The sequence below is a fragment of the Panthera leo genome, chromosome C2, assembly GCF_018350215.1.
Source record: "Panthera leo isolate Ple1 chromosome C2, P.leo_Ple1_pat1.1, whole genome shotgun sequence".
NCBI classification, from domain to species: Eukaryota; Metazoa; Chordata; class Mammalia; order Carnivora; family Felidae; genus Panthera; species Panthera leo.
The window spans coordinates 9,512,696-9,533,713 of record NC_056687.1 but is presented as its reverse complement, the minus strand read 5'-3'; positions in this window follow the sequence as shown (position 1 = coordinate 9,533,713).

The following is a 21,018-nucleotide window of genomic DNA, read 5'->3' as shown; positions in this document are numbered from 1 at the left end:
CCAGGGTCATGGGATCAAGCCCTAAGGTGAGCTCGTCGCTGAGCATGTAGTCTGCTTGGGATTCCGTCTGTCTGTCTGTCTGTCTGTCTCTCTCTCTCCCTCTGCCCTTCTCCCCCCACTCGTATGCTCTCTCTCCAAAAAAAAAAAAAAATTAGTGCATATGGCTGAGTCTACACGTCGAGGGGGAGGCTGACTCTATACCTGGAGTTCCTCAATTCATTTCCACAGAGAATGAAGTTGACCTATGAGCCGGGCTTGAAGTCAAATACCATCACTTCTGCTATATGCTACTGGTCTCGCAGGCCAGGCCCTTCAGTGTGGGAAGGGCCTGCCTACAGCAGGACGTGAATTAATGAGAAAGGATCCGGGGTGGGGAGGGCAGGTTGCAGTCTGGCCACCACCTTTGGCCGTTTATTGTTAGGTGCAGGTTTTGTGTGGCGGGGACCTCAGAACGCCACAGCAAGCGAGGTTTTTCTTCTTCTGCCTCGGTGCAGGGCATCAAACTGCACTACGGAGACTTTCTTACTATGGCAGCAAATGCTTTCAGTGTCCTGTTCACACTCGTATTGTTGCACGGGGATGGCCACCCCTCCCCTCACAGGGCGGCAAGCGGACTTAGCTGGCAGATGGAACCAGGTAATTACGAACAAGACGTTATGGCCATGATGGGCCGCTCCAGTAAGCGAGAAATAGGAGCCATGACCGGGCTGAATTAGAGCAAACACTGAGAAGGAAGCGTGATTTTGTTAAATGGCCAAGGCTTCTCAAACCTCAAACTCACCGCCGGACATTGTGCCACATCTCCTGTGCCTCAGCCACTCACTCAGTGAATTCTCCCTCTGCACCTGCACTTAGGAAGTTTTCAAACACTCGTTGAATAAGTAATACCATCAACAGACTTGAAATCGTTTGACATTTTCATACTAAATTTTGCCCCAAAAAGTACCGAAGCATTCACTCAAATACTAGGCAATCTCAAAAGCTATATTGATGAGATCACATAACATGAGGAAATCACTGTAACCGAGCAGAAAATCAAAAACTGTTTGTTACTATTATTCTTTTTTAAAAATTTTTTAAATGTTTATTTGTTTGAGAAAGAGAGGGGGAGGGGCAGAGAGAGAGGGGGACACAGAATCTGAAGCAGGCTCCAGGCCCTGAGCTGTCAGCGCAGAGCCCATCGTGGGGCCTGAACCCATGAACCGCGAGATCAAGACCTGAGCCAAAGTTGCATGCTCAACCGACTGAGTCACCCGGGCATCCCAGCGTTTTTCAAACTTTGAAAAAAAACACCTATTAAGAAAACGTTTTTTGGATGAATATATAGCAAGTATACATAATGGCTGTGTTTTAGTATTAGGACTAAATTGATATACATTCCTTTTTTTACTTTTTTATATTTCTATTTTTTTCATAAGGTTTCCAACAGTATTATTTGATAGGGAGAGACCTTTATTAATGCTGAGTGGTTAAGTAACACAAGAAGTAAAACAGCATGGCAGAAGGGCGCTGGCCTGGGAAAGAGAAGTCCTGTGTTCAGGGGCAGCTGTGATATGAAGTCTAGTGCTAATTTGCGACATGAAATGTTTCCATTTCTCAACCTCTTTATCTACGGAAGGTGAGACTAGAGGATAGTAATCGCTTCACGGGTGTGTTGTGTAGAGACCAAATGAGATGCCAGACACATTAAACATATTATCATCCTTAGTTTCCACTTCTCTGCTTTGTTCTAGCAATTCAGGTAAAAGGGTGCATGTGACTGATGAAAAAGAGACCACATTCAGAGTTGCTTTCATTGTAAGTAGCAAACGAACCAATAAAAAAAATAATTCCAAAAGTACTACGTTTTGTTATTGTTTAGTTTGAGAGATCACAGCTACAACATCTCTTTGTGAAGTTGAATATATTCTTTAAGAGTGTGTTCCAACCATCACGCCTTCCAGCCAACACCCGCACTGGCTCTGGCACGTCTGGGTGTGTTGGACACCTTAGGTGGGAGCCCCCCACGGTAAACTACAGCTTGAGAAGCGGCGATATGCACCAAAATGGACAATGGAATGGATAGAGAAAACTCTAAAGAAACCAGGAACCCATCTCTCTCCTCATTTGATCTACTCGTGTGTGTGTGTGTGTGTGTGTGTGTGTGTGTGTGTGTGCACCAGTTCCCCAGTTTGTTTCATGAGAACAGCTCAGAGTCAGTGGGCTGAACTTCCTGCTGTAGAGAAACAACTCTGATGTGCAGGTTTTCTGTTTTCCTACAAGGAAAGAGTGAAGATGGCAGGACTCAGGGATGTATCAATAGGATGCTGTTGTTTAAAGGAGCGAAAGGAATCCAGTGAAAGGAGGTCTGGGTTTTCCTGTCTGGGGGAGGGGGAATAACACAAGGAATGTAAGAGAAAGAACCACAGGCCCCAGGAACCACTGAAATGCCCTCCACCCCAGTTCTAATATAATACAAAATCAAGTGCCCTCCCCCACCAGGCAGGGGCTGTAGAACTGTATGTGATTTCACCGAAGGAGTAAAGGCTCATCCAAGAAGGTACAGTGACCCCCAGGATGGGAGGAAGAGAAGGAATGGTCAGGAAAAATCAGCAAAGACAGTTGGTCATGGGTGCCAAGGGGAGGATAAGGAAGACAAATCCCCAACAAAGGTGAGGCAGTGGGGTGATGTAGGAAAGAATGGGTGCTAAACTTGTCCAAGTTGGCAGAAGATTAAATAAGAAAGAAGGGGGACTGAGATGCAGCCAATGATTTGTCAACAGGGATCTTGGAGAGCCTGTTTGTAACACAGTGGTGGGGACAGGAGCAATGGCCAGATGGGGACAATCTCTGATAATGATGCTTCATGGTGCCCCTCAGCTATATGCCAGTAAAGAGAGACCACACTCAAGGAGGCAGATTAGCAAAACTGGGCAGGAGAAATTATACAGAAGGAAAATTTGAATACAAATAAGGTTGACATTGGGAGATAGGAAACATATGGGTGATGGCTGGCTTACCACAGCTGGGTAGAAGAGATGGAAAGGGGCCCAACCTGGAGCTTGAAGGACCCACTGGGGTGGGGTAGGATAGATGAGAGCTGGGTGTAGACCCAGCTCGGAATCCAGTTCAGCAAGCAGGACCCAACATCCAAAGGGGCTGGCAACAACCAACCAAGTGTCATCCAGAGAGGCAGACAGCCTGGGATGGGATGAGCCAAAGGAGTACATTTGTCAACATGGTGAGCCATGAGGTGTCCAAGTAAACTGAGCCAGGGGCAGGAATGAAGCAGGAGTAGGAACTTTTCTAGAAAAGTGGCAGAAAGACGACCAAAAAGCATGAAAGAAAAAGGGCAGATAACTGGGCTCCCACTAATGGACCACAGTTCAAAGGTAAGACTCCAGCCCCTGGGGAGGACTGACAAGAACAAACAGAAGGGAGAGGTCAATCCAAACACAACACAGAGACAGTAGGAGACTGAGCATTGGGCAGGCTCCCAAAAGAGGGACCAGGGTCCAGAGAGGGCATGGCAGCTGGTGGCAATCCTGGGTACAAAGCAGACTTAAGAGCACCCAGAGTGACTGGTTATACCTGGAACCTCAGCTCCCTCGCCTAGGGGCACAGAAAGACCTGGAAGCTTGGCTGAGCATCCCTCTTTGGTTCAAAGAACCCCAGAAGAAGAGGACCATTGAGGCAGAGAATCAGCAGAGGCCAGAGAAGGGATGTGTTAGCATAAAGTGTGTCTCATCTTAGAAACAGAAGCAGAAAAGGAAGCAGGAAAATTTGCAATGATGAAGTCAAGCTTTCACTTTTTGCAGATGACATGATATTATACATGGAAAACCCGATAGACTCCACAAAAGTCTGCTAGAACTGATACATGAATTCAGCAAAGTTGCAGGATACAAAATCAATGTACAGAAATGAATTGTATTCTTATACACTAATAATGAAGCAACAGAAAGACAAATAAAGAAACTGATCCCATTCACAATTGCACCAAGAAGCATAAAATACCTAGGAATAAACCTAACCAAAGATGTAAAAGATCTGTATGCTGAAAACTATAGAAAGATTATGAAGGAAACTGAAGAAGATATAAAGAAATGGAAAAACATTCCGTGCTCATGGATTAGAAGAATAAATATTGTTAAAATGTCAATACTACCCAAAGCTATCTACACATTCAATGCAATCCCAATCAAAATTGCACCAGCATTCTCGAAGCTAGAACAAGCAATCCTAAAATTTGTATGGAACCACAAAAGGCCCCAAATAGCCAAAGTAATTTTGAGGAAGACCAAAGCAGGAGGCATCACAATCCCAGACTTTAGCCTCTACTACAAAGCTGTAATCGTCAAGACAGCATGGTATTGGCACAAAAACAGACACATAGACCAATGGAATAGAACAGAAACCCCAGAATTAGACCCACAAAAGTATGGCCAACTAATCTTTGACAAAGCAGGAAAGAATATCCAGTGGAAAAAAGACAGTCTCTTTAACAAATGGTGCTGGGAGAACTGGACAGCAACATGCAGAAGGTTGAAACCAGACCACTTTCTTACACCATTCACAAAAACAAACTCAAAATGGATAAAGGACCTGAATGTGAGACAGGAAACCATCAAAACCCTAGAGGAGAAAGCAGGAAAAGACCTCTCTGACCTCAGCCGCAGCAATTTCTTACCTGACACGTCCCCAAAGGCAAGGGAACTAAAAGCAAAAATGAACTATTGGGACCTCATGAAGATAAAAACCTTCTGCGCTGCAAAGGAAATAATCAACAAAACTAAAAGGCAACCGACAGAATGGGAAAAGATATTTGCAAATGATATAGCGGACAAAGGGCTAGTATCCAAAATCTATAAAGAACTTACCAAACTCCACATCCGAAAAACAAATAATCCAGGGAAGAAATGGGCAGAAAACATGAATAGACACTTCTCTAAAGAAGACATCCAGATGGCCAACAGGCACATGAAAAGATGCTCAATGTCACTCCTCATCAGGGAAATACAAATCAAAACCACACTCAGATATCACCTCATGCCAGTCAGAGTGGCTAAAATGAACAAATCAGGAGACTATAGATGCTGGCGAGGATGTGGAGAAACGAGAACCCTCTTGCACTGTTGGTGGGAATGAAAACTGGTGCAGCCACTCTGGAAAACAGTGTGGAGTTTCCTCAGAAAATTAAAAATAGATCTACCCTATGACCCAGCAATAGCACTGCTAGGAATTTACCCGAGGGATACAGGAAGGCTGATGCATAGGGGCACTTGTGCCCCAATGTTGATAGCAGCACTTTCAACAATAGCCAAATTATGGAAAGAGCCTGAATGTCCATCAACTGATGAATGGATAAAGAAATTGTGGTTTATATACACAATGGAATACTACGTGGCAATGAGAAAGAATGAAACATGGCCTTTTGTAGCAACATGGATGGAACTGGAGAGTGTTATGCTAAGTGAAATGAGTCATACAGAGAAAGACAGATACCATATGTTTTCACTCTTAGGTGGATCCTGAGAAACTTACCAGAAGACCATGGGGGAGGGGAAGGAAAAAAAAAGTTAGAGAGAGAGGGAGCCAAACCATAAGAGACTCTTAAAAACTGAGAATAAACTGAGGGTTGATGGGGGGTGGGAGGGAGGGAAGGGTAGGTGAGGGGCATTGAGGAGGCCACCTGTTGGGATGAGCACTGGGTGTTGTATGGAAACCAATTTGACAATAAATTTCATATTAAAAAAAAAGAAAGAAAGAAAAGGAAGCAGGCAGGGTAGGGGAGAGCTCAGGGACAGTCTTGAAGAGTATTTCATGGAGAGGACACCCAGGAAGAGGTGGGAAGGGAGAAAATTCCCAAAGAAAGACTGGACTTGCTCCCCCCAGGCCTAAACAATCACAGACCCAGAGCTATGGCAGAACAATTATTCATCAAATCTGATGCATCCCCAAAAGGCACCAAGTCAGAGGATTTGAGACTGATCTGCTGTGAGGTCCAAGGAAGAATCCGACTTCGAGGACTGGAAGATGCCCATGAGAATCCCCACAAGATGTTATGAACATTTCTTCTTTAGAAGTTGTCTTTCATAGTGCTGATTCACCTATTCTTTTTTTAATTCAATTTTTATTTAAATTCTAGTTAGTTAACATACATGGTAAAAGTGGGTTTTAGGTGTAGAATTTAGTGAATCATCACTTACATATAACATTCAGCGCTCATCCTGACAAGTGCCCTCCTTTGTTTATATTTGTATTTAAAAAAATTTTTTTAATGTTTATTTATTTTTGAGAGAGAGAGAGCGAGAGCACGCAAGCAGGAGAGGGACAGAGAGAGGGAGACACAGAATCAGAAGCAGGCTCCAGACTCTGAGCTGTCAGCACAGAGCCCAACATGGAGCTTGAACCCGTGAATCGTGAGATCATGACCTGAGCCAAAGTCAGACGCTTAACCAACTGAGCCACCCAGGCGCCACCTGGCCAAGTGCCCTCCTTAATGCCCATTATCCATTTAGCCCATCCCCCACCAAGCTGCCCTCCAGCAACCCTCAGTTTGTTCTCTGTATATAAGAGTCCCTTATGGTTTGCTTCCCTTTCTCTCTTTTTTTCTCTTTCCCTATGATCATTTGTTTTTTTTTCTTAAATCCCACATATGAGTGAAATCATACAGTATTTGTCTTTCTCTGACTGCTTTATTTCACTTAGCATTATACACTCTAGCTCCATCCACCCATCCATCGTGCAAATGGCAAGATTTCATTATTTTTGATGCCTGAATAATATTCCAGTGTGTGTGTGTGTGTGTGTGTGTGTGTGTGTGTGTGTGTGGTATCTTCTTTATTTGGTCTCTTCCCATAATTTGACTCTTGTAGATAATGCTGCTATAAACTTTGGGGTGCATGTACCACTTTGCTGATTCACCTATTCAGAGATACTCTGTGCACGGTCCTAACTGAAAGCCAAGAAATAAAAGTTCATGCAGAACAGCTTCATGCAGAACTCAACAGCCCATTCCCTCTCTTCCAGGCCTGCCCAGTGCAGGCCGGCGGCTGCTTTCAGTTCTGCGACCTCTCCAAGCTCAGGATGCTGGCTGGGGCACTCTTTCAGTGATGACTGAAAAGGTGCTTCCTTTCTCAGCCAAACAAAGGCTTCAACATCATCAATTCCTATCTTAAGCTTTTTAAAAGGCCTCAAACCCTCAAGTGCCAACAACAAATTCTTCAAGACTTTCTGACTTTGCATTGGTTGCCTTAAAAATTGTACGACTGGTTTTTCTTTAAGGCAAGAATATTTTAGATCTGCTTTTGTCAGCCTCAGATCTGCACCTTTAGATTAATATCTTAACCAAGAGAATAAAACATTGTACTACCTCAGCTACTGAGTCCAGGAACCCGGGGAAATGCTGAGGAGGAACTCAGAGAGACCTTACAGAGGACCTAGCACTTGGCAGTCTCCTGTTGCCTTCAAGAGATTAAATCATACATGTCCCCTGGGGCAATCAGATCGACCTTAATAAAAGATCTCAGTAAAGAAATGAGAGGACACCTTGACCCCAAAATCTGGACCACATCGTAGGAGTGTGGCAAGGATAAGTGAGGACAAGATTGGACCTGGAGTCCAAGTGACAAGACTCTTCCCTCTCTGAATCAGTTCCTCCTAAAGAATAAAGACCTTGGGGGGCGCCTGGGGGGCGCAGTCGGTTAAGCGTCCGACTTCAGCCAGGTCACGATCTCGCGGTCCGTGAGTTCGAGCCCCGCGTCGGGCTCTGGGCTGATGGCTCGGAGCCTGGAGCCTGCTTTGGATTCTGTGTCTCCCCCTCTCTCTGCCCCTTGCTCGTTCACACTCTGTCTCTCTCCCTCTCTCTCTCTTAAAAATAAATAAACATTAGGGGCGCCTGGGTGGCTCCGTCGGTTAAGCGTCCGACTTCAGCTCAGGTCACGATCTCGCGGTCCGTGAGTTCGAGCCCCGCGTCGGGCTCTGGGCTGATGGCTCAGAGCCTGGAGCCTGTTTCCGATTCTGTGTCTCCCTCTCTCTCTGCCCCTCCCCCGTTCATGCTCTGTCTCTCTCTGTCCCAAACATAAATAAAAAACGTTGAAAAAAAAATTAAAAAATAAAATAAAATAAAATAAAATAAAAAAAAAGAATAAAGACCTTGGGCCAGATAACTTCAGCAAGAAAAAAAAAATTCAGCTTCAAACTGTGGTTCGTTTTAAAATCCAATAAAACACAGAATTGGGTCATTTTCAAATTCCAGTAAAACAGTTGAAACATGAAGCTCGTGGGATGAAGATACCAGTACATTTTCTGAAATCCTTTTTCTCCCCTCAATAGCACATATGAGATGCCTCAACACAGGCAAAAACACATACAGCAATAATAGTCTGTTTTTCGCAGCTTATAACCCACGCACTGGTAGTGACCAGGAATCACTCTCCAACTCCTTTCCCATCCTGTATCGACTCCCAGAATCTCCCCCCGCACAAGGTCCCGGGAGGGCAGATGACAGTGAGCAGGGGATAGGACCCACAACGCAGACCTATTCCCCCAGCCCCCCCCCCACACAAGCCTCACGGCACCAGCTAGCATATGCACAAGTTCCCAGGATCTCCTTCCTCCTGTCCGTCTTCCCTCGCCCCTTCTGTTCATTGCCTCATGAGAATCCCTTCTCCCTGATCTCGGGAACATCCTGGGAGTTATGATGAGGTAACCCTGGGCTCAAATCCAAACTCCAACATGTAAAACCTGTCTGGCCCTCTGAGCCTCACGTTTCTTGTCTATAAAGTGGGTTTAGGATACCCACAATTGAGGATTTCTATAAAGATAGTTAGATCATATATGGAAAGCACTTGGTGTAAGGTGGTGCTCTGTGAACCTCTGTTCCTTGTCAATTTACTTGTAAATTTGCGCTAACTGGATTCTCCAGGAAAATTCTGAAAAGAAATAGCTCTTATCCCCCAAGAAATACATAATGAGTTACAGAATATTACAGAATGTTCAGAGAAGGAGAAGGAAAAGGTCCCAGAGGATGTAGAAGTACCCATGAGAGAAATGAAGGAGACCATAAACTTCCAGTCTGGAAAGCCAAGCAGAAAGACAGTCTGGATGCCACCAAATCCACAAAGATCAGGCACAGAATAAACACAAGGACATTAGCATCAAATCCTGCTCTATTGGAACGCTCCTTACTTGCATCCCTCCAAATCTGTGTCTTCTCCAACTAAATGAAGATAGCAATACCTACCTCAAAAGATTGTGGAAAGGATCAACTTTAGATAATGTGTATAAAGAAATGTCATGCAATACCTATGTGTTAGTTTTCTATAGCTATTGTAACAAATTACCGCAAATTTAGTGGCTTAAACCACATACATGGGGCGCCTGAGTGGCTCGGTTGGTTGGGCGTCTGACCCAGGCTCAGGTCATGATCTTGCATGCAGTTTGTGGGTTCGAGCCCCACATCGGGCTCTGTGCTGACATCTTGGAGCCTGGAGCCTGCTTTGGATTCTGTGTCTCCCTCTCTCTCTGCCCCTCCCCCTACTCGCATTCTCTCTCTCTCTCTCTCTCTCTCTCTCTCTCAAAAATAAACTTTAAAAAAACATATATATCATCTTATGATTCTGAAGATCAAAGTCGAAAATGGGTCTCATTGGGCAAAAATCAAGATGTCAACAGGGCTGCGTTCCTTCTGGAGGCTCTGGGGAAAATCTGTTTCCTGGCCTCTCCCAGCTTCTGGGGGCCGCCTGCATTCCTTGGCTTGTGGCCCCTTCCTCCACCTCCAAACCCAGAAGGGTGGCATCTTCCAATCTCCCTCTGACTCCACTCTTCCTATTTTCTTATAAGCACCCTTGTGGTTACATTGAGCCCATATAGCTACTCCCCACTGCAAAATCTTTCAATTAATCACATCCACAAAGTCCGTTTTGCCATGCACAATGACATGTCCACAGGTTCTGGGGCTTAGAATGTTGACATCTCTGGGGGCCATTATTCTGCCCACCAGAGCTCAGAATGTAGTATGTTCTCGACACGTGGAAGCTGCAGTGGAAATAAGGAGGAGGAAGGGGCAGCAAAAGGAGTAGAAGGGGCCTTACGAGATTCATTGCCTGAATATTAAAAAACTGATTCAAAAGTGAGTTCAAAACCAATCTACAAATGACATATACAAAAAGGTCTGTAAAGTTAAACCCAAAACACAAGAAATAACAAGTGCTGGCAAGGATGTGGAGAAAAAGAAACCCCTATGCTCTGCTGGAGAGAATGCAAGCTGGTGTAGCCGCTGGGGAAAACAGTATGGAAGTTCCTCAGGAAATTACAAATAGAACTACCCTATGATCCAGTAATTCCACTACCGGGGATTTACCCAAAGAAAATGGAAACACTAATTCAGGGCTCACTTTGGTAGCACATATGCTAAACTTTGCGAGGTGAGGTGCAAATTTGTGAAGCTGCAGGTTTTTTTGAAACAATTTAAGAGAAAAATAAGACATTAATTCAAATAGATATACACACCCCTGTGTTTACTGCAGCATTATTTACAGTAGCCAAGACATGGAGGCAACCCAAGTGTCCATCCATAGATTAATGGATAAAGAAGATGTGGTGTGTATATGTACGTCCACACACACACACACAATGGAATACTAATCGGTGATGAAAAAGAATGAAATCTTGCCATTTGCAACAACATGGATGGACCCTAGAGGGTATAATGCTAAGTAAAATAAATCAGACACCCATGATTTCACTCACATGTGGAATTTAAGAAACAAAAGAATAAAGAAAAGAATAGACACAAACAAACAAACAAAACAGACTCTTCAATACAGAGAACAAACTGGTGGTGACCAGAGAAGTGGGTGGGGGGACGGGTGCAACAGATAAAGGGGATTAAAAGCACACTTATCCCGATGAGAGCTGAGTAACACACAGAATTATTCAATCACTGAATGGTACGCCTGAAACTAATATAACACTGCATGATAATTATACTTCAATTCTTAAGAAGCTCTGTAAAGGAAATCCAAGGATATATGTACATGTCATCAACTTTTGAAGGCTGGCATTACAGGTGATGGCCAACTCTTGTTTAGTAAATATGTTGACGCCATTTAAAATCATGAGAATTCGTTAACTGTGTGTGACGATGCTTGTTAACCACACTCCTTGGGCTCATTTTGCAATATATACATACATCAAATCGTTATGTTGTACACCTGAAGCTAATATGTTTTATGTCAATTACATCTCAGTATAAATACATTTATACATACATAAATACAGGAATAAGATCATGAGAACCTTAGTGGTAGTCTTCAACTTAGATCAGCATTTTGACTAGAAACTAAAGTGGTCCATAAGCAAATTGAGAAAATCTGGCCTGATGGACATCATCCATCATCACCTTGAGAAACATTTGCCTCTGCTTATAAACCCTTAACCACTCAGCTGTATGTCTCTCAATAATTAACACATTCATTCATGGTGGTTCTCTTATATTTTTAAGCATTTTTTGTCCTAAGCTATCTTGACCCTATTAAAGTTCCATATGTTGGGATTTTCTTATGTTTCACCTTTCAGAGCAAAGACACTGGCTCATTCAATGCTTCAGTACAATGTTACCTAAAATGAAAGACATACACTCCTATTTCACAAAAGACAACACTTCACAATAAAAATAAAAATGGTCTCCCTGCTCATTTACTGAATCACCGCCTTGCCTATCTATTGGCATCACCATAACTGGGCCTTCAGCCATAATGAGATTATCTAAGAGCACACAGACAGTGTCTTTCTCTTCTAGATGTCTTTCTAAAATGCCCGCAGCATCTGACACCTCACCCAGGCTAGACTTCTTCTCCAAAGTATGCATGTTGTACACTTTTCAGATACCTCGTAAGTTACATGTGTGGTGAGAAAAGGGAGCTTTGATCCTATCTTTTTTTTTTTTTTAACGTTTATTTATTTTTGAGACAGAGAGAGAGACAGAGCATGAACAGGGGAGGAGCAGAGAGAGAGGGAGACACAGAATCTGAAACAGGCTCCAGGCTCTGAGCTGTCAGCACAGAGTCCGACGCGGGGCTTGAACTCACGGACCGCGAGATCGTGACCTGAGCCGAAGTCGGACGCTTAACCGACTGAGCCACCCAGGCGCCCCAAGGGAGCTTTGATCCTAGAGCATGCCCTGACAAAAATTTTTCATTCTAAATTTCACTTAAAACATGATTTAAAAAAAAAATTCTAAAAAGGGGTTTCTTCTCACAATGTTAACCAAATAGAGGATGATGAAAAAAAACCAAAAAACATTTTGTAAACTGGTCTGTAAGCCCGGGACCCACAACTAAGTTGTGCTGGCACCAATTTACATGAAGAATTATATAAACCTTCAGGGACCATACTGGACAGTCTTGGTACAGTTTTGGCTGTCAGTATGTTAAGACTTTCTTTACGATTGGGGCTTTCTACCCACAAATACTGCCCATCATAATGGCCTATCGCTAAAGATGCTGAAAATGCCCCCACCCCACTTGCTCCTATACCTGTTGAGGAAGGCTGATCACATGACCTCCCATGACCAATCAGATGGCTTGGATGGGTTTTTTTGACCCTGGACTGAGTGACCACCACCCATCACTTTATTTATGGGTTTATTTATTATAGTTCCCCAACTGAATGTAAGGTTCCATGATGGCACTAAATTTTGTTCACTGCTATATTCCTAGTATCTAAATAATACCTGGGTCATAAAAGGAACACAACAAATTTCTTAAATGAATAAATAAATGGCCGGATATATGGATGCATGTGCTAAACAAGGCAATTTACTATCCCCCTTCCCAGAGTATCATGCATAGTAAAGAATTTATTTGTGCATCTCTTCATCCAACCATTATCATCAAAAGAAGAACATGCTGGGGCAACACAAGATCATTTTACTGTTTCATGTTAGCATTCATTCACTCCTTCCCCTTTGCAACCTGTTCTCCTGAGCAAAACTCTACATACTCTTTCCCCTGCCAGTTCATACTCAGAAGGATAATTTAAAAAGGGTAGAGTATCACCATTTTGATGACTGCAACTTTCAAAGAAGACAAAAGGAAGTATTTAAGAACTGAGTCAGGAAAACAATGCCTTAATATTTTTAAAGGGAAGAGCATTCATAGAATATACCATATTTAATATCAATATCCTTAAAATCTAGAGTAGATTAACAGAGTTCTCATAAATTCTGCATATTTTGACACGCATGCATCCCCCCATCCCACCTTATATTTTACTCTCCATGCACAATATGCCTAGTTTCCTCCACAACTACCCTATGACACGTTTTCCAGAATGATCACCATCATAGATGTCGTCCACTTGATGGACTCCAAGTTGTCTATCTCTGTTATAAATTTCAATATCCAGAGCTAGAAATAGTATTCTAGATATTATGAGAACACAGAACCATCAGTCACCCTTTTGGTATCAATGTATGTCTACCAAAGTAGCTCATGATTTCATTTTTCTTTTAGCCAATTCTTCACGCTGCACATTGAAACTGCTCCCAAATCAATTGTTCCATACTTTACATTTTTCACAAAAAGATGAAGATATTGGGCCAAGTGGCAAACACAGTATATTCATCTAATTTCCCTCTTTCTCCACACCCTTATAAATGACAGAAGAAGTGGGGTTTTTTTAAGTTTATTTATTTATTTTGGGAGAAATATCCCTGCATGAGTGGGGAAGGGACAGAGAGGGAGAGAGAGAATCCCAAGCAGGTTCTGCGCTGTCAGCACAGAGCCTGACACAGGGCTCGATCTCACAATCTATGAGATGATGACCTGAGCTGAGATCAAGAGTTGGTCACTTAACCAACAACCTACCCAGGTGCCCCCAGAAGAGATGGTTTTAAATTTTTTTTTTCCAACGTTTTTTATTTATTTTTGGGACAGAGAGAGACAGAGCATGAACGGGGGAGGGGCAGAGAGAGAGGGAGACACAGAATCGGAAACAGGCTCCAGGCTCCGAGCCATCAGCCATCAGCCCAGAGCCTGACGCGGGGCTCGAACCCACGGAACGCGAGATCGTGACCCGGCTGAAGTCGGACGCTTAACCGACTGCGCCACCCATCACAGCTGTGTAAAACAAGAAACAGTACCCAACACTAACCAGAAATTTTGAGACAAAAAGAAGAAAGATAAAAATCAGACAAGATCAACTTGCTGGAGAAAACCACAGGCAAACACTTGTGCAGAAGAAAGCTCCTACAGAGAAGAGCAGTTACACCATACTCCAAGCTCCAAAAGAAGAAAAGGTAAATGGGCAAAAACAATAGGGGATTAACTGGGCCACTGCCTTTGGAGCAGCCACATCTGTTGGCTTCTCTCTCTTCCACTCCACACCCCACCCTCCACCTTGAACTGAGTGGTAACCAACAGAAGCACTTGACACAGGTTAAAGTGATGGATTGGGACACTTATACCTAAGAGGCATCATTCACCTGAAGCTATGGAAGAAAGTAGTTTTTTCCTCACTAAGCCCATCCTCCTCTTCTTGGACACAAGAAGTCTTGAAAGACTATGTTGCTAGCCTCTGTTGAAGTTAGGTTGAGATCACGTAACTAGTTTCTAGCCCATCAATGGCAATAAAGTGTACCCTTCCAGACCTGGCCATGAAATGTATGCAACCACCCCCATTTTTTCCTCTCTAAAAGTAAAGGACACAGTGAAAATCTATGAGGAGCCCCTGGAAGATGACAATATTCCAAGATGGAAAGAGCCAGGATCTCAAGATCAGTGGAGAAAAAGAAATAGTTATTGAACTAGTAAGAGTTTGGAGTTGTTTCTTACAGCTGACATGAGTTCCCCAATTAATACCATAGCCAAAGCAGCACTCAGAGGACATGTAGGAGTCACAGTGAGAAAATACCTCACTAGCATCTCCATCTTCTCTATCAGGGCATTGACATGAATTGGACAGCACACTTGAAGCATTGGCCAAAAAGATATTCACAAATGGACTGTTTCCAGAGGTAAAGAGAGAGCTGAAGGAACCATCCAGAAATAAGGAACTTCTCAGAGGTTAGCAACAATGGAAAACCATGACCTCCCCCAGTTCTGAAGGGGAAGGGATTGGAGCAGTCACTGAAAAGCAGGAAGAGTTGTAGCCACAAGAGAGGAGTGACCCACTAAGAGTCCTGACCATAGAGAGAAAAACATCACCACTGCCAAAACCAGGATGACAAAGGGGCGGGCAGGGCAGAGGGAGGATCAATACCTAATCTTTCCTCCTGTCCTTGAGACTCAGCTGGAGTCTCTCTTTGGCTGAACCAACTGGAAGGCAGTGGGCAAAGGAACCCAGTAACACAAAAATCAATCAGCCTCCTAAGGCCCAGGGCAAGTCTGTATAGAACATGGATCTGGGAGAAAAACTGAGAAGAGCCAGAATACTTTCCCAAGAGCTCATCCTGCCCAGCCCCCAGTCACCAGAGATAAGCACTGTGATCAGACCTGGCATCCACAGAGGGACAAACAAAACAAAGATCAACAGACAACACAGAATCAAAGATTTAAGGAAAGAGCAGCACGAGGTCACCACAAAGAAGAAATAATACCAAAGGAAACAGAGTTCATAGAGCACATAGAAGAGGATTAACATAAATTTTATGTTTGGGAAGTATAAGAATGACTACCCATAAATTAATAATTAATGAGAAAATTTGAGGAATGTTAGAATTTTAAAAATTGATTCAGAAAGTAAAATACTCACTGGATAAATGGAACTGGAGAAAGTTCATATTTAAATACTGACTTGTTGACCTGGAAAACTAAGCCAAGGGATTGTTTAAGAATCTATCATTGAAAGGGAAAAAAATGGAAAATAAAAAAAAAATTTAAAGGTATAAAGTGCCAATATCCATCTAATGAAAATTCTAGAAATAGAGCACAGAGAAATTTCTAGAAACAGAGAAGAACAAGTCATCAAGAAACAAACAAAACAAAACAAAACAAAATCCCAGGGCTAAAGAAACATGAATTTTTTTTTTAATTTTTTTTTAACGTTTTATTTATTTTTGAGACAGAGAGAGACAGAGCATGAACGGGGTAGGGGCAGAGAGAGGGAGACACAGAATCGGACGCAGGCTCCAGGCTCTGAGCCATCAGCCCAGAGCCCGACGCGGGGCTCGAACTCACGGACCGTGAGATCGTGACCTGAGCTGAAGTCGGCCGCTTAACCGACTGAGCCACCCAGGCGCCCCTAAAGAAACATGAATTTTTAAAAATATTCATCACTTGCTAAAAGACCTATCTTTCCTTTGACACACTGTTTAAAATTCAGAAGTTCAAGGATAAAGAGAAAATCCTAAATGCTTCATAAGAGAATAAAACAGGCTACCTGTTTTAAAATGAATGAACTTCTCCCTGACACTACTTGATGCTAAATGACAATAGAGTAGAGCTTAAAAGCTCTGATGGGAATTACTTTCAAGCCAGAATCTGATTCCCATCCAAATTAGTACTGAAAATGAAAAACAAAATAAAGGTATTTTCACAGACATCCAAAGATTCACACATAGGCTTTAGTAGATTAGAAAAAAAAGGGGGGCAATTAATTCAAAAAGGGAAAGATGTGGGACCCAATATATATATTGGGTCCCACATTGGGTCCCACATCTTTCCCTTTTTGAATTAATTAAAATTAAAAAAAAAATATATATATATATATATTTTTTTTTTAATTTTAACAATAATAAGCAACTAAAATCCCAGAAGAGCTCAACACTGGTGGTGATGGGGTCAAGGAATGGAGGGGATGAAGTGAAAATATGCTAAGGTTCTAGTTGTGCTTGGGATAGAAATGGTAAATAAATTAATTCTAAATAATTAATTTTGAACTAATATTCCAAATATCAATTAACCTAACAATGAAAAAGGGGATATAACTTTAGATAAAAGATTTTATTAAATAAAAGCAAATAATACTATACAAAATTCTTGATGATCTCAATAAGTATGTGATTTTCTACAAAAATATGAATTAATCAAAATTCATCCAAGAAACGGTAAAAATTGTGGAAGGTGGATAGATTAATACCCTTTTAAAAATTGAAAAGGTAGTCAAAGCTGGAATCCTTTTAAAAAACACAAGCATTATTTACCAAGTACTGTTATAGGGATTTCTATTCCTTGAATCAAGTGGCAATCCATAAGTCATGTATCCATCCCAAAGTATACAAAAATAGAGAGATTCCAGACTCATTCAACACAGGTAGCATCACTGTGATTTCAAAACAAGACAAGGTTGTCACACACTTTATTTAAGTGAAGCCATCGTTACCTATGAATATGTGAACAAAGATTTAAAATACTAAAAAATATATTAGCAAATCAAATTCAGTAATATATCATTATTTTTTAATCATAGCCAAGCAGAATTCACCCATGAAACATGAAAAGGGTTCAATATCAGGGAATTTATGATGTAGTTGTCCACAACAGATCTAAGGACAAAACATTACACTCATGTCAATGCACACCAAAAATTCATTTGGTAAAATTCTATACTATTTCCAAATTAAAAAAATAATCATAATAACCCTTATTACTCTAAGAAAGGATGTAAAATCATGTAATTGAGGGGAAAACTGAAAGAAAATATCATATCGAATAGTGAAAGGTTAGCAAGTTTGTATTAAAATCAAGAACGAGATAACCATTATAGCTACTATCCATCATTGTTCTGCATTATAGGTTCTATTTTAAAAGCCAGAAAAGTAAAAGAAACAAGAGGTATAAACTGTGGACATGTAGACCAATGGTGATCCCAAGTGAATTGAGCAAAATATTATTACAAATAATATCAGATCCAAAATCAGTAGCTTTCTTATGCACCAGCATTGACAAAGTGAAGACCCCTCAGATTTTCTTCTCATACTTTTGTAGCTTAGTGTTTTTATATTGAGTTCCTTAAACCATCTGGAATTCATTTTGGCAGACTATGCTTTCTTTATTTTGTTCTCCACAGAAAGTGCTCTGTGGAGCTCTGTCTGATGGCTGCATGGCCCTCTTGCCCTCAGTCCTGTCTTACCCAGGATTTTAGAGGTTAAATGAATCATATATTGTCCAGTTTCAATCCCAATATTGCCAGTTACTACTTGTGTGACCTTAGGCTGTTACTATACTCACTGAACCTCAGTCTTCTCATCTACTAAGAGGAGAAAATAGTACCTATGTCATAGCATCCAAACTCAATGACTTAAAACGATGATGTGCTGTGCAAATTAACCTGATTCTGAGCAGACCTCCACGGGGACAGCTCATCTCAGCCCCACCTGGGGTAAGCTGGGGAAGCTTTGCCAGGGCTGAACTGCCACTTCCAGGGTCACTCTCTCCCACAGCTGACAAGTGTTCTGGCTGTTGGGCATTTCTAATGAGAGCCTCTCCAGGGGCAGCTTGGGCTTCCTCTCAACATGGTGGTCGGATTCCAACAATAAGCATCTCAAGAGATGGGAAGAAGAAGTTGCCAGTTTCTTAAGGCTGAAGCCTGAAAACTGACATGGTGTTCCTTCATGATATTCTATCGGTCAAGAACAGAGCCCAGATTCAATCTACCCCTGGCCACATATTATTCACATCCCTCACCCTGCAATATACACCTGCAATATACACTCCCCCTCCCAGACCTGACAGAAGCCTCATCCCTCTAAGTCACGTCCAAGTGTAGGCAAAGCTCCCTGAGTGTGGCTCTCTGTGCACAACTCCTGGAGTACTGTTCATCATCATCTGAATACTGTGGACTAGACAGACATTTACCTTCACCCCCATATATACACACACACTCTACACACAACAGTGCAATAAGCACAGGATACCCACAATAGATGCTCCCATTCAAAATAGGAGAACCTGCTGGGGTGCCTGGGTGGCTCAGTCAGTTAAGCTAAGCATCCGACTTCGGCTCAGGTCATGATCTCATGGTTCATGAGTTCCAGCCCCCCATCGGGCTCTGCTGACAGCTCAGAACCTGGAGCCTGCTTCGGATTTTGTGTCTCCCTCTCTCTGCCCCTCCCCCCGCTCATGCACTCTCTCTCTCTCTCTCTCTCTCTCTCTCGCTCTCAAATAAACATTTTAAAAAATAAACCAAAAAAAAAAAAGAAAAAATAGGAGAAGCAGAGACACACAGTCAGCAACGGTCCAAAGCAGTCCTGTGCCCCAGCTGCAGAGATGATGCAAATTTCCTTCTAGGGCCCAGTACTACCCAGCGGCTCTTGGTTGCACCCTCTGGGCTCTTCTCTCTGCCCCTGAGCTTTCTTCCTTTTCCAGAAGAACACTTAGCTGGTGATTCCTCAGCCTGCTCAGCCTACTTCCTGCCCACAGAAGTGAGGCCTCTGCTTCTGCTTCTTTTAATCCATTCTGGTGGTGTTTCCAGTCAATAAGTGTTTACAGTCAATAAAGTGCTCACAGTCAATAAATAGAGTCCATTATTGTTCCTGCTATTAATAACATGGGTAAAAATATAAAGATGCCTTACCAAACAGGCACTACTTCGCAGTAATTTTGGAGGACAGAATTAAGCAGGTAAACCCAACAAAATGAAATTTAGGAAGGGTAAAGAAAATTCCTGCATTTAGACTTTAGAAATGAATTTTATAATTACAGGATGGGGAGGTTTCCATTTGCTGGCATGCTTGTCTCCTCCACTAAGCTGTAAGCCTTTTACAGGAGAAAATTGAGGGGATTTAGTCGACAGCAAGCTCACAATGAAACAAAAGCACGAAGAGGCACACTCTGTAAGTGGCATCCAGACAATGTAGCTTATGATCAGGATGGTGAGGAAATAAAACCACATCACAGGAGTAACTTTGAAGATGAGCGACTTCAGCTGAAGAAGAGAAAGCCTTGGGGGGACAGGGTGGGTATCAGCTTCCTGTGTCTGAAAGGCTGTCACGTCAAGCAGGAAGTGAACTTAGCTCCAGGACAGAACTCATGCTCTCAACCTCAGTTCCCTGTTGGCATTACGTGAAGAGTTTTAAGTAAAAGTGATGCCAACACCCTCCCCAGAACAATTCTGTCATCACCACTGAGGGTGGGCCCCGGGCCGTAAAGAGTTTGTAAAGTCCACCAGGTGGTTGTGCCGGACTGCCGTGACTGTGCGTATTGGGTCTGGAGCAAACACCACCGCAGGGGCTGACTCACGAAGCATTGGCTTGCCCATTCCCAGAAGCATTCAAACAAGGCTGGGACAGCCAGTCACTATTATTACTACAGACGGGTCTCGCGCCAAGTAGGAGAGCAGATGAGCTTTCAGATCTGCTCCAGGACTATAGATTCAAGGGTGGAGAATGATTCAGTCCCATCGAACAACGGCAAAGGAGTCATCTATTCCTCATTGGATGGTCAGCCCATGGTTCTGTTCCTCCCCAGCCTCCTGGGACAGACGACTGGAGCCCCTTCTCTCCATAATGGGGGGGCTCTTGGAGTGGACTTCTTTGCCCAAATGGACAGTTTGAGTCAAAGGATAACCTATTTGGAATGGTTAAGAAAATAGGAAGTTGGGGGCAGGGGGTGGTAGAGGGGAGTGGTACTTAAGCCCATGACCTGGATATTTTTTTAAATTTATTTATTTGAATTCAAGTTAATTAACACACGGTGTAGTCTTGGTTTCAGGAGTAGAACCCGGTGATTCATCACTTACATAGGACACCCAGTGCTCATCCCAAAGAGTGCCCTCCTTCATGCCCGTCACCCATTTAGCCCATCCCCCCCCCCACCTCCTCTCCAGCAACCCTCAGGTTGTTCTCTGTATTTAAGAGTCTCTTACGGTTTTCCTCCCTCTCTATTTTTACCTTATTTTTCCTTCCCTTCCCCTATGTTCATCTGTCGTGTTTCTTAAAGTCCACACATGAATGAAATCATATGATACCTGTCTTTCTCTGCCTGACTGATTTCCCTCAGCGTAATACACATCCACATAGTTCCATCCACATTGTTGCAAATGGCAAGTTTTCATTCTTTTTTGTTTTCCGGGTATTTTAATTTTAAAGTTTAT